General features: G+C 43.8%; 1 long non-coding RNA gene across 2 annotated transcripts in view; it reads left to right on the top strand.

The window, feature by feature from the left end:
• LOC310898554 overlaps nucleotides 1–9,786 on the top strand; it is a 72,558-nt gene extending 62,772 nt beyond the window's left edge. For both annotated transcript variants that reach the window (XR_014583420.1, XR_014583421.1), the window contains one exon: nucleotides 3,591–9,786. This is a non-coding gene — a long non-coding RNA (uncharacterized lncRNA). The remainder of the gene's footprint in view (nucleotides 1–3,590) is intronic.
• The last annotated feature ends 3,192 nt before the right edge of the window (nucleotides 9,787–12,978 follow it).

Consider the following 12,978-nt stretch of genomic DNA (forward strand, 5'->3'; position numbering starts at 1 on the left):
CTGCTCGAGTGCTGCTGGCTCCCCAGCCAACAGAAGCCTTCAGGCCAAGGAGCACTGAAATAAAACCCGTGTAGATGTGCTGCTGCTCCATCAGCTGCAGCAGTGCCTCGTCCTGGCTGCTCATCACCGCCTGCCCTTGCCAGGGGATGAGAGGTGGTGTCCAGCCTGCTACGTGCCAGGGCCTGGGGGGACACCCAAAGCAATGCAGCTCTGCTGGCAGGAGGTTTTAAGGCTGATATTATGCTGCTCAAGCTACACTTCTACGGTCACAGCTCGTTTCACTCACAGAGATGGTTTTACTTTGCTGCCTTGCTCCTAGTGGATACAGCTCAGCTCTTTTATGCCCTGGAGGAAATATAACCATATCCTAGGGTTGAGTGATGGCCCAGCTGAGACACTGTGTGGAAAAATGGTTTCTTTGCAGTACTATTATTAGGTGTTTTAGTTTGTTTTCTTTGTTTCTCACTTTTCTAGCTTGTTAGTAATAGTTAATAATTTTCTCTAATCTCCCTATGCTGAGTCTGTTTTGCCCGTGACGATAATTGAGTGATCTTCCTGTCCTTATCTCAACCCTTGAGCCCTTTATATTGTATTTTCTCCCCCTTTCCCTTTTTAGGGGGGGCAGGGGGGGAGTGAGAGAATGGTTGTGGTGTGGCTTGGCTGCCCACCTGAGTAAAACCACCCCAGGCCAAAACCAAAGAATTTATCTTCTAACAAGATGTAGCGATGAGAAACAAGAACCTTCTCCTGACGAGCACAAGTGGCTGTTTCTTCCTTGGGAGATGCTGGGGAATGGGGAGTGGAGTGGGGCTTGCTCTTGGTGGGATTTTTTCCTGCCTGGAGACCCAGGGGATGCCCCAGCCACTTGTCTGGCTCAGTTTGGAGGCTAAGCCCGGGGTGTTGTTTGTCCCTGTGGCAGGGGACACACAGGTGAAGTATCAGTGTGCGTCAGAGGAGCGGGGCTGCTGGCCCTGGGTAACCAGAGAGCGTCGCGTGGCACGTGTCACCCGTCTGTAGGGAGCGATCACCTGCCTGCACCCTTCTGCTCCTTTGCCACTCTGTTCTGGTAGTAAATCTGTTTGGGAACAGAGATGCTATTGATTTCATCTGTCTTCTCCCCTCAGTAATCTGGGCACCGTGGACTCATGTAGAAATAAAAACTACAGTGACTCATTTACTGGATCCCTAATGCAGGGAGTCAGATGGAAGTCAGTTGTTAGCCATTATACGCCGCAGAGCAGAGATGTCACGCACGAGCTGTGAAACTCTTCCTAATGAGCCAGATGACAGCTCTTGCTCTCCCCACAACTTCCGCATCGAGGGTGAATTGCAGCAATCCCATGTTAAGGTGACACAGGTGTGGATTCATTTCCAAAACTGCCTAGTCCCTCTGGGCTCCTTATTTTTAATTATTATTATTTTTTCCCCCCCACTGATGTCAGTACAGCAGCAGATTTAAATGCTGGTACTGCACTGATTAAAATTGTGTTCCTAAAATAACTTTGTCCTTTGGTATCAGTTTACGAGATGCTTTTGTTTCTTTTTAAATTGTTGGATTTTCCAAGTGAGTTCTGAAGCAGAAAATGGCTAGTTTCAAAGTAACTTGTCTCTCCCACAGGATGCGCTGCCTGTCCTTGGACTGTCCATTTAAAAAACAGGTACAACCAGTAGTAAGAGAGACCACAGACTCCCCTCCTGACACATCTCTCAGCTCTGAGCTCATTTCTTTTTTTCTGTCTCCTTCGTTTGAGCCACAATGCACTAAACAAACATCATACTCCAGGTAGCACCTAATATTGATTTCCAGAATCTCCTCTTTAATATTCCTAAGGATGCTGAGTAGTCCTCGACTAACAATCATGGGAACTAAAAGCTGATTCCTGTAGAACATAAAAGCTTGTTTGCTCATCTCCACTTAAGACTTGGATTTGCTGTTTGGGTGGCCTGTTTAGGCTGGCCTGTTTAGCTGGTTCTGCTCCTTTCCCTCAGCATGGAGAGCTGGAAGGTGGCACTTGTTCCTTTCAATGATGACCTTTGCAAAGGAGCCGCCCTGGTTCCTTGGTAGCTGTTTCCTTATCGCTGAAATGAGCTCATCACGGTGCTGTGTCTGAAGTCTGCATGATTAAATTGTGTTTCTCTTTATGACTTATGTTAGACCTATTTCCACATCTCACTGTCTTATTTACACATTGTGTACCCCTGAAAGCCACGACTCCTACATCTTCTAGATCAGTGGACCTCTGTCAATTTTTCCCCCACTATGTAACCCTCCAGCTTTTAACTGAAATGAGTAGAAAGAGTTGCACAATGTTGTGGATCAGCTGTAGGCCTCTTGACATGACTTTGCAGAGAATTAGGACTCTTCAGACTGTGGTTTGGGAAAATTGGCACAAAGCACTAAATAGACCTGCACGAACTCTTTGCACTTTTGGCAGCACCATTTCTTATCTCTGGCATGGTCAGGAGCTGCCATCTGCTTTGTCTGATGCTGGTTCCTGCCAGGTGCCTTGGATGCTTACCCCTGGCTGGACGTCTTTGCGTTCAAAGTCCAAAGAACATGCTGACGTACAGGCTTACAGACTCACAGGTCAACCAGATAAACATATTTGAAGGAACAAGAAAAAGAACTCAAAACAATAAACTTGGATTTTAAAAAGTCCGTAAGTTGGAAGCTCATAGTTAAAATTGCAAATCCATGGCAATTTTTCTCCATAACTCTGTCTCTCCTTCTGTCTTTTCTTAGCAATTTTGTTTCCCTACCTCTTACAATGGAAAAAGGTAAAAGAAAGGAGGGAAGATCTGAATAGCAAGGTTTTTTATTTTTTTTTATTTTGTATTTTTTTTGGGGGGGGGAGGTCATAGATGCTGGAAAATGTACATAAAGTTTCTGCCAAGATTTACTTACATTTTTAAGAAATGCATTTTTATCAGTGAGAAATTTGTGAGTCCCCCCTTTTTAACAAGTCCTACAAGAGCTACTTTTAGAAAATATTTTATTATTTACAAGAGAAGAAAAGATATTTACTTTCAACAAATGTGGTGTATGATCAGGACCATGCAGTGGTCGCTTTTTAAACTGAGAGGTCAGGGCTCACCTGTGTCTATGCTGCTCTAACAGTAGAAAACTCAAATTCCATGGTGAGAGGAAAGTTTTTAACAGACCTTACAGATGTAGGAAGTACCTGTGTTTCCCATTTTCACATTAAATAACATAAAACTATAAAATGTGGAATAATTATCTGAAAAAAATGCCAAGATTTATCAATGAGAGACAAAACCGGTATCTTCTCAGCTAATGATAGTTACATGTATGCCAGCTTCTGGGTGAAGGCTCTTCCAGCTGGGGTTAATGGATTTGCCTGACCTGCAGATCCACTGTCAGAGGAAAAGGGAACACTTGGTGTGACATTTTGCATAAAAATTGTGATTTTTTTGCACTGGCTTGTCCTAGGAAGAGATTTTATATGCATATGAGCTATAACAAGCAGGTGGGATTAGTGGGATTTGACCAAATGCTCAGCTATTTAGGCTCTGTGTGGGCTTCTCAGAGGAACCTGTATTCATCCTTACACTTGTTTTATATCTTTCAGCCCCAACTGGAAATTGATGCACCCGTTGCAACCTTGTGGGCACATTGCAGGAGCCATTTTCTCTCTCATCCGGAGTGCAATGAGAGGTGGGAAAGGAAAGGTCACCGTGGTGCATGGCTCTGCTGGCATGGAGAAGGCCACGTTGTTAATGTCAGCGAGGCTTATATAGTGTCTGCAGGTGTACCTTCAAAAATACATCAGAGGTGATGCTGAGATCGCTGGCTCCCTTGTTGCAGAGTGGGAAAAGACCTGCTGTAAGCATTGCTTTCTGACTCATTTCTCAGGTCAGTAGAATGAATTACTTCGATGGCTGCTCCTGCAGGTCAGCCCCGCAGAGCTCCACCACAGGTATATCCCACCACAAATACTGTTGGAGGATTGCAGACAAAATCATACTGAAGGATAATGAAGCACTGAGCAGGTTGCGTGGGGCACAAGATTTACTTTTGTGGTGAAATGTTTCTGAGACAGGCTCGGAACGAACAAACCTGCCACGATCCCCCCAGGCCTATGGAAAGATGAGACCTCAGCATTACCTTCAGTGCAAAGAAGTGTACCATTAATACTGTTACCATGTTGGTTTGAAAAAAGCCCATGTCCACAGTGTGCCAACTCCCTGATTTGTTTGGTCTCACTTCATAATAAGGTGAAGCTCTGGGTGCAAGCATATTGTTATTATTACTATTATTGCTACTACAACTATTACTATTATTAATGTAACCGAGCTCTAAATTTGATTGTGTAAATCTGATTGTGTGGTCCTATGTGAACCTTAGGATGCAAAGACAGAATGAATTGTCTCTTAATTTTAATGTATGGTGGAAAGTTCTAGTTTCTTTTCATTGTTTTACCTTTTTTTTTTTTTTAATACAGTGAAATTAAATGCAAGAACCTCATAGCACAGCATTAAGGAAAAAAATTAATTGAGCAAAAGTCAGCAAATGCAGAATTATGGTTTCCCCAGCAACTGTAATGAAGGCAGAGAACACATATATACGCTGGTGTTGGAGTTAACGCTGCACACTGCCTGGAATACAAATCCAAACTGTGTTCAAGGGGTTGAGTGATGATTACTGCGAGAACCATAACTTTACATTTCCTGACTTTTTGCAATTAAAATCTCAACCTGGATGATGCATTAGCATAGGCTTTGCATTTAATTTGCTATTTTCTTTAGAATGTATGTGTGTGTTGATTATGTTTGAACATTTCTTACCTTTTCATCTCATTTATTCTTTTGTAAGGGAAAAATCAGGGGAAAAACCATTTACCACATCAGCTCCCTTCTTCTCCCTCACCGGTGGGGGGGAAGAAGGAGGGGAGGAAAGAACAAAAAGCTTAGTGCAAGCAGTGCAATTAATTGTATTTTTAGCTCTAAGAAGCATTTACTGATGAATGTAAATTCATTTCACTGCTTTTCTGTTAATATTTGTATCGAGACTGGCCAATCTCTGTACAGATAGTGGTCTCCTTCAGACTTTTAACCCATGCAGAGTTGAGACAAACATCATTTACACAGTGTTGGAGTGCCAGAAGCAAGTCCAAGATCTTTGGTGGCCCCAAGCTCACAGATTTTTTAACCAACAGCCATTAAAGTTCATGACTCAGATCTAGCACTTTCAGCTGTTTGAAGTCCCAGTGGCTTAAAAAGCCCAAACTTGTGAACACTTGAACACCTGCTTTTGTTGTAGGATCTAACGAGACTCTCTGTAGTGCTGCTGTAACTCCGTAACCACAGGGGGATTTAATGGTCATAGGGGTGCTTCCCACCCTGGCTAGCTGATGTATGGTGGAAATCAGACTGAATTCCTCAAGCGATGGTGGGATTTCAATGCTTTCCTCTTATTGCCATCTGTCCATATGGAAAGATGAGTTCTCCCACACCTTGCTGCAGAGGAGCCTTGGCGCACAGAGGTGGTGTCATCTCAGGAGCATGGGCAGCCTCCCAGGCAGAGCCCAGGGACCAGCCCTTGGGCCTGTTCTCCACACCAGCTCCAAAGAGAAGTGTGACCTCTTCAACTGCTGTGATTTTTTTTTTCTTCCATTTATTGTTAATGCAGTGATACTTTTGTTCAACCTTTGCTTTTGATCTCTTGCATTTTAACCTTTCCTAGTTGTACTTTTTTTTCTTTTTTTTTTTCTTTGTGTTCAACCATTTCATGATTGTGACTTCTTTCTATAATTAACTCCATTCCCTTTGTTCTGGGCCTCGTGCTTTTATATCCCACTCCCCACAGAGCCATCAAATTTCTTTTAACCTAAAGGCCCTCTGCCACCAAGGGTAAATCAGCCTTGTCTCAGCTCATTCACTTGAGCCCACCAAAGAGAGATTCCCCTCCTTTTCTGTCCATCCTCATATGAGCTCATGTCCGTGTAAAGATGTCAGGCATCAAAGTTCAAAGAGAAAATAGCTTGGCACACGTTTTCCAGATGCTGTCAGACTGTTGCTTAGGCTCTGAAGGAATTAAATTATGTGAGTACTCATGCTGCTGTCAGAGGCTTGATGCCTTCCAAGAACAGACACTGTTATCTTTAAACGTATCTAGTATGCCTGAAAATACCAGCACAAAGTTCTACTTCATTGATCGATTTACCAAAAATGCAGCAAAACATGAAAGCTTAGGATGGTTAATGAATGGTGGGTTTTGGGATGTATATATACCAAAAGATGTGATCTAACCTATTTCTATCAGAAGTTGAAGAATTCTAGAAAAACAGAGGTGACCTAGAGCAACATGGATTAAAGCACTAAATAGAATGGCTTCTGTAAAGGCAATGTTTACTCTTATGGTGTCCTTTTATAGGTGAAATGTTTACTTTTTATTTTGACATAGTGGATTTTGTAAAACTTCACATGTCATTCCTAGGACAAATAGCAGACAGACCAAATTCATTTTGTTAAAACCTTTACTACATCCCGTTGGCAAACTGTGTTTTGTCAAAGTCTTTTGTTCATAATGTTCACAAACGACATTTCATCACATTTTTTGTCAACAGAATGTAATTTTATTCCAATCATTCTGTCAACAAAGAGAAATACCATAAAATCACTTTGCTCACAAACATAAATTATATGTTGATTTTGTTTGTGGAAGAAATGGAAGTATCAAAACTTTTTCTGGGGAGACAATGAAGACAGATCGCATTCGTTCTGTGGACAAAATATTAATGTTGCAGGCAGCAGTTGGTAATTTCTAGGCTAGCTGGAGGGCAGAGCATGCATGAAATTCATGGTGAAGCAAAGGAAGAATGTATGAATGGGCTCATTCTGGCCCTAATTTGGGGCATTGGGAAAGAATGTCTTTTACTAAAGTCAGTGGGCTTTGGATCAGGCCTTTAAAGTGCCAGAAGCAATATAAGGCATTAGGTACATGAAAACCAAAGAACTCACTCTCAGCTCCTTATCCTCAGTTGGCTTTTTGAACCTACTTTTGTCTTGATGTATGGAGGGAATCAGACCAAGAGCTTAATTCAGCTGCCTGCACATAAGCGCCTGGTGGTCCTTGAGATGTCCTGGGGTGACCATGATATCCACAGAGGGAGCAGGTATGCTACAGACCCCTGAGAGTACCTATGCCTTCATGGAGAGCCAGCTGGGACGGCACAGGGGCATCTCATGTGGCATATTTAGCCACAGAACTGAGCTCCCAGTCTGCTCTTTCACTTACTATGTGATGTTCTGATAAGTTTTCTTTTTCTTTTCTTTTCCTTCTTTTTTTTTCTTTTTTTTTTTTCCCTAAATAACTGCTTTCTTGCATAGCATAGGTAATGTGTTAGTTTCAAGATACATCCTTTTAAAGTTGCTATTCACAGTGAAGGGCTATTGCTCAAGAGATTATATACTCTAGCACGATACAAGAAAAAGATCTGTGTATTTTAGAGTGATTGCCAGTCACTTTCCATTTTCCCCATTACAGTATATGAACAGCCTCTCCCTTTTCTTCATCTTTCAGCCTAATAGCCTAAACATAGCAAATAGGCATCTCAAATAATTGTTGGATTCTGAGTGTTTGGCTCACGTCTGTATATGCTGCTTGATTACTGGTCAAAAGCACCTGTACAGAATATAGATTTGTTTGGATGCATTTGGGGAATGCACATTCTTTTTTAAGCTGCTACCTTTTCAATCATATAGCCACCCAATCAGGAAAGGAAAATAATGCTGCAGTGTTGACTCCTCACACCACAAATGATCAGCAGTAAATAGCCAGCATAGAGAAATGATAGGAAAAAACTCATCATCTAAAAATGATTGTGTCAATGGTTTCTGGACAATTACAAGCAACCACCACTGTTTTTCCTCTATTAAACTGATCGCAAATTGAGGACAAGGCTCAGGTCCTGGATGGGACTGGACTTTGTGATGCTTATGTTAATTTGCCAGCTCTGCCACTGATCCGCTGGGTAACTTCGGAGAAATTGCTTCATCTTTCTGTGCATGAAGGTTCCATCTATAAAAGAGGTAACGGTTCATTATATTTCTGTAGCGCTTAATACCTGTGTGAGAAATGCTGCAGGGAAACTCAGTTTTGAATAAATGACCATCTCTTTGTCTGTCTTTCATGCTTGAGCACATTCCCTTCCTCCCCTGAACACGACGGTGACTGCTCAAGGCTGATGGGTCTTTCTCCAAGTGGTCTCAGAGACTGGTCCCTCTCATTTGTATGTGACCAAGAGCGGGCTGATGCTCCTGTTCCTCTTGTCTTGGCTAATGCAGACTGCTCCATATCTAGGCTTTCCAATTTCTCAGCTTATTCCTTGAGGTGATCCAAAACACTGTTGCCAAAACCTTGCCTGCATTCCCCCTGTGACTCAGCTCTGACTCAAACTCATATCTGAACATCACCTTCCAGCCTCCTGGCATGCCGTTTTCTGATCTCTGCTTCTCCTCGGCTTGACTTATCAGCAGTGCCAAATGTTCTGCCAGCGTGGCTTATCGCTTGGCTTATCACCGCTGCTCACTGTTCCCTTTGACTCCTCCTCCTCTCCCAAACTTGCGTCTCCTTCCCCAGCTACCCAACCCCCGTGGCTGGCACACTGGAGTGAATGCCTTTGTGCTCCGCTGCTTCTTCAAGCCTGTCTCCCTCAAGCACCTTTTCAGCCTGACTTTGACTGTATTCATGACTCGACCGTCAAAAACGTTGCATAATAACAAAAGTAATAAACTTCTAGTAATCCTGCTTTTGGAGCCACACTGGTTTCGGCAGAGCCTCTGTAACCCTGTTGTTTCTGTAGCTGGCATCAAGTGTTGTATTGCAGAAGGGAAGAAAATCATTCTCTGCTTGTAGCTCTGTATGCGGCGTTTTGCACCAGAACAGTTTGTACTTCATTGTAACATCCCGTGACTTCTGTAACTCTGAATGCATAAGCACAAATGTTGACTCAGTTAAGTTTAATAGACTTTCTGTGCCTGGGCTTAAAAGAGAATAGGAGGAAGAGATGAACATCTAATTTCTGAATACTCAACAGTGCTGTAAAAGCAACTTGTTGAGACACACCAGGGAGTGTCACAACTTCTCAAGGCTCTTGGAACAGCAGGTGCAAACTATCTGGATCTTGCTTGTAAAACAAAATTTTTAGAGGAATGGAAAAAACAACTCTTGGCACCTTGCATTTGGGAAGTATGTTAGGTATTAACACAAGAAAAAGGTTTTAAGTTGACTATAAGTAAAACATTACAATGATTAAATTCAAGTACTCAAAGTCACAGATCATTTTTTTAAAGCTTCCAATAAGATTATTTTCATGACACTTTTTAAGTACGTTTCAAATGCAGTTTTTATTCATGTGAAAGGCTGTCCCAGAAAAATAGGGTATGTCAGTTCATGGGCTTTTATCACTGAGAATGGTGCTTTGGAGTAAGTACAAGTACACATTCAGTTTTAAGCAGTGATATAATATATTATCTCCTTTCAGAAGTCAACTGGAAGTCAGAGAAGAGATAAATTAATAATTACAAATACTGCATAATTGCACATAAAGTCCAGTAGCATTGCATTAATTGAAAACCCAAGCTCTCATGAGATCAATGGGAATTTGCTGTTGACCTTAGCTGGGAGATAAGCACATAGGCACTTTGAAGGCAAGCCTGCTTGCCCACATTGGGTTTGGTTGCAGCTCCTCACCTTGCAACATGAGCATCCCTGAAGCAGAGGAGTGCTCAGATTTACACCCCTCAGTCCTCTGGGGCTGCCTTTTCCACCCTTTCTCCTCCGCTGTGCACTAAAGCGGGGCTCTGTTCAGCACTTAGCCATCCTTTGCACATGATTGTTCCCATTTCTGCAGTAATCGTCTCACCTTGGCCCCGGTTTCCTCAATCAGGGTGCTGTGAGCTGGCCAGAGGATCAGAGAAGGGTGCTGGTGAGCCACCCTGGGGCTCTGACCTTCTGCCTGTCTGCTGGTGTCTTGCAGAGGGAGAGAAGTTGAGGACTGTGTGCTCAGCATCACACGCTCATTAAAAACTTAGCTTCTAAAAATCCAAGGATGGGAAATGGCAGCCGCAGTCCTGCACCTCTTTGAAGCTCTGCCAAAGGGGTGGGAGGGATTGCCTGGGTGCTCCCAGCTGCAGCGCTGGTCGCGTCCCCGGGGTGAGTGGCAGGCGTCTGAGAGAAGGCACGCTGCCTTCCAGCTGGGAGGGTGGCAGGGAGGACATCCCTGGAGGTGGAAATGGCCCTCAGAGGTGACACTGCTGCAGGCGAGGGCACTGAAACAGGTTGTGCAGCAGCTCTCACAACTGCCTTCCCTGTGCTGGGGCTGCAACCTGTGTGAAGCTGGAGGAAAGGTGGCAGCAGATGACAGAGTGGCTCTGGAGCAGAATGGCAGCAGCTGCCCAAATTAGGGAAACCTGTCTGTGCTTTTGGTGTCTTTCTAGAGGAAATTACAGGGAAGGCAGGAGGGATTCTGTGGTTATGACCAGGCAAATAATTACTGTGGAGGATACTGTGTATGACAGGCTGGCTTTTAACATCATCTGAGGGAGGAAGCCGTGCGGTTCCCTCAGCCCATCCTGTTCAGGCTCTGATCAAAGATGGAAGCCAAGCTGAAGCCGAAATTAAACGTGCAACTTCTGATTCATTCTCACTAAGTTTGTGCTGATTACTTAAAAAAATATATTAAAAAAATCAAAGCTAGGATTACAGGCTTAGCAAGGGGAGTGCATATTTCAGCACATACTGGGCTCTTTGTCATTCTGTCACACTGGAAGAATGAGACTATTAATGCATTGTCCCAGGCAGGCTGCATTATAAATCCCAGTGGCTAAATTAAATGAAAAAGTCTTTTAGGAAAAACAGCATGCAGCTTCCTACTGCTCTCTGTTTGCAGCAGGACTGCCTAGGTGGGCAGGGGGAGATGCAGTATGTCCCACTTTGGTGGATGAAATTGTAAGAGCTTTTCATGGAGGACAAACCTGTGATAGTCAATAAGGTTCATGGGCAAAGCAGATTTCCAGTGTCTACTCACTGTTTTACAAATTCTCCTGCCTTTCTGAAGTGCTGTGTGTCAGCGGGTGACAAATATTCCCTCTTTGTGCACAGGCGAGGAATTACACGGGGGGCTGTAAGTGCTTTCCCGTTACCTGTTCAGCACCACCGATAGCTGTCTGGGGCACGCAGGGGCACAGACATCCTGCTTTTAACCACAACATTAGCAGAAAAACAAAGTCGCTACTTCTGAAAAGAGCTAAACTACAGATTGCACAGCCCTCCACATCAATATGACTTATCCGGGGGCTCAGGCTTGCCTAGCAATTTCCCGGTACGCCAGTGACTAACAGGTTCAGGCATCCCTTGAAGGAGTCGTGAGCACCAGCAGTGACCCCAGTGCACCTGGGAAACTCCATCCCTTAATATCTATTATTATTCAGGTATGTTGGTTAAACTCCCTGCCTGTGGTGTAACCCTCAGTATTTCTTGCCTCCCATTTCTGCAGCACTCGGAGGTGGCTGGTGTGGAGCTGGCTGGCTAAAGCCTCGCTGTTCTGTGCAGACATTAGCTGCTAAATAGCAGTAACAGCTTGCTCTGAATTAATATTACCTGCCTCAGATTTTAGCCACTCCTGGTCAGGGTGATCCCTGTGGAAGCTGTCTGGTTTCACAGCAGACCCAAAGCCACCACCTGTCCCCTTGGCACCGTGAGGATGAAGCACACCTCCCTGCCCAGTAGCTGAGAGCGACAGCCTGCATTTGGGGAATCCACATAACGTCGTAGCAGATGTCTCTCCTCTACCACATCGGGATGCAGGTCCCCCACGAGACCCGCTGTTGCTTTCTGACAGTGGGAGCCTGGAGGAGCCGCCGTGCCCCTTCGGCACCCAGCATTTCTGTTTCTGCCTCTGCACACAGCCTCGCCCCAAACACCTCAGTTCCCTTGTGCCTGCCTCAGTTTCAGCTGTTGTTAGCCATATCAATGCCTAAACATCCAAACAACCCTTTGTTCCAGGCATCTCACAGAGGAGAAGCAGAGAAGAAAAGGGGATGTCAGGGAGAACTACTCCTTCAATGCCCAGAAATGCCGGGCAGTACAATGAATGTTTGCAAAAAGCATTGAGTATGAACATGAGGAATGATGCCACAAAGGCAGAAATTGTTATTTTGTCATGGTGCTTCTCAATGTTTTTCTTCCCCCCCTCCTCCCCCTCCATTTCCAATGTTTTGCTCCCTTCTTTGTATTTGTCAAAGGTAACACAGCAAATGGAAGACCATCCCTTTGAGAAGCCACTTCTCCCATAGGTTTCCCATGCAGAGCCTGCAGGGACCCTTCTCCTGCTCCCATGCCCCAGCCTGGGCAGAACCAAGTGGCTTTTCTGCCTGCTTTTATGGCAGGGATGGTGTTAAACATCAGTTGAGCCGGCAACCTGTCTTCCTTCTGCTTTCATTCTGAAGGAAAACAAGGCTAAAATAAAAGGCCCTTTTCGTCCTTTATTTGTCATGTTACTAATTGCTGTATTACAGCGCTTTCCAAGACCAATTACATACTGTTTGGGGAGATTAGCAGAGTGCAAAACCGACCATGGTTTATTATACAGTAATGGCTCATAGAGAAAAAGTAGCTGAATTCAAGCCCTTACCATTTTGAGTATTTATCCCAATGCGGGTTTCAGACGTATGTATATATTTTATATATATCTATATACATATATATATATAATAGGAACTGCACAACAGTCAGCAATGTTTAAAGTGGAATTTCTTCCCCGTGAGGGAATGAATACAAGTCATTTGTCATATGTTTCCCTTAATTCATGGCTACAGAGCATTTTAGAATTGCTTGATGTAAATCTGTCTCATCTATTTGACAACTCTGATATTGAGTCATTCATTTTTATTCTATGACTTAAAAAATTCTATATTGCAGCTGGAGATGGGTGGCTAAAGTGCTAGTTTTGGACT

This window comes from Anser anser (assembly GCF_964211835.1).
Source record: "Anser anser genome assembly, chromosome: 4".
NCBI lineage: Eukaryota > Metazoa > Chordata > Aves > Anseriformes > Anatidae > Anser > Anser anser.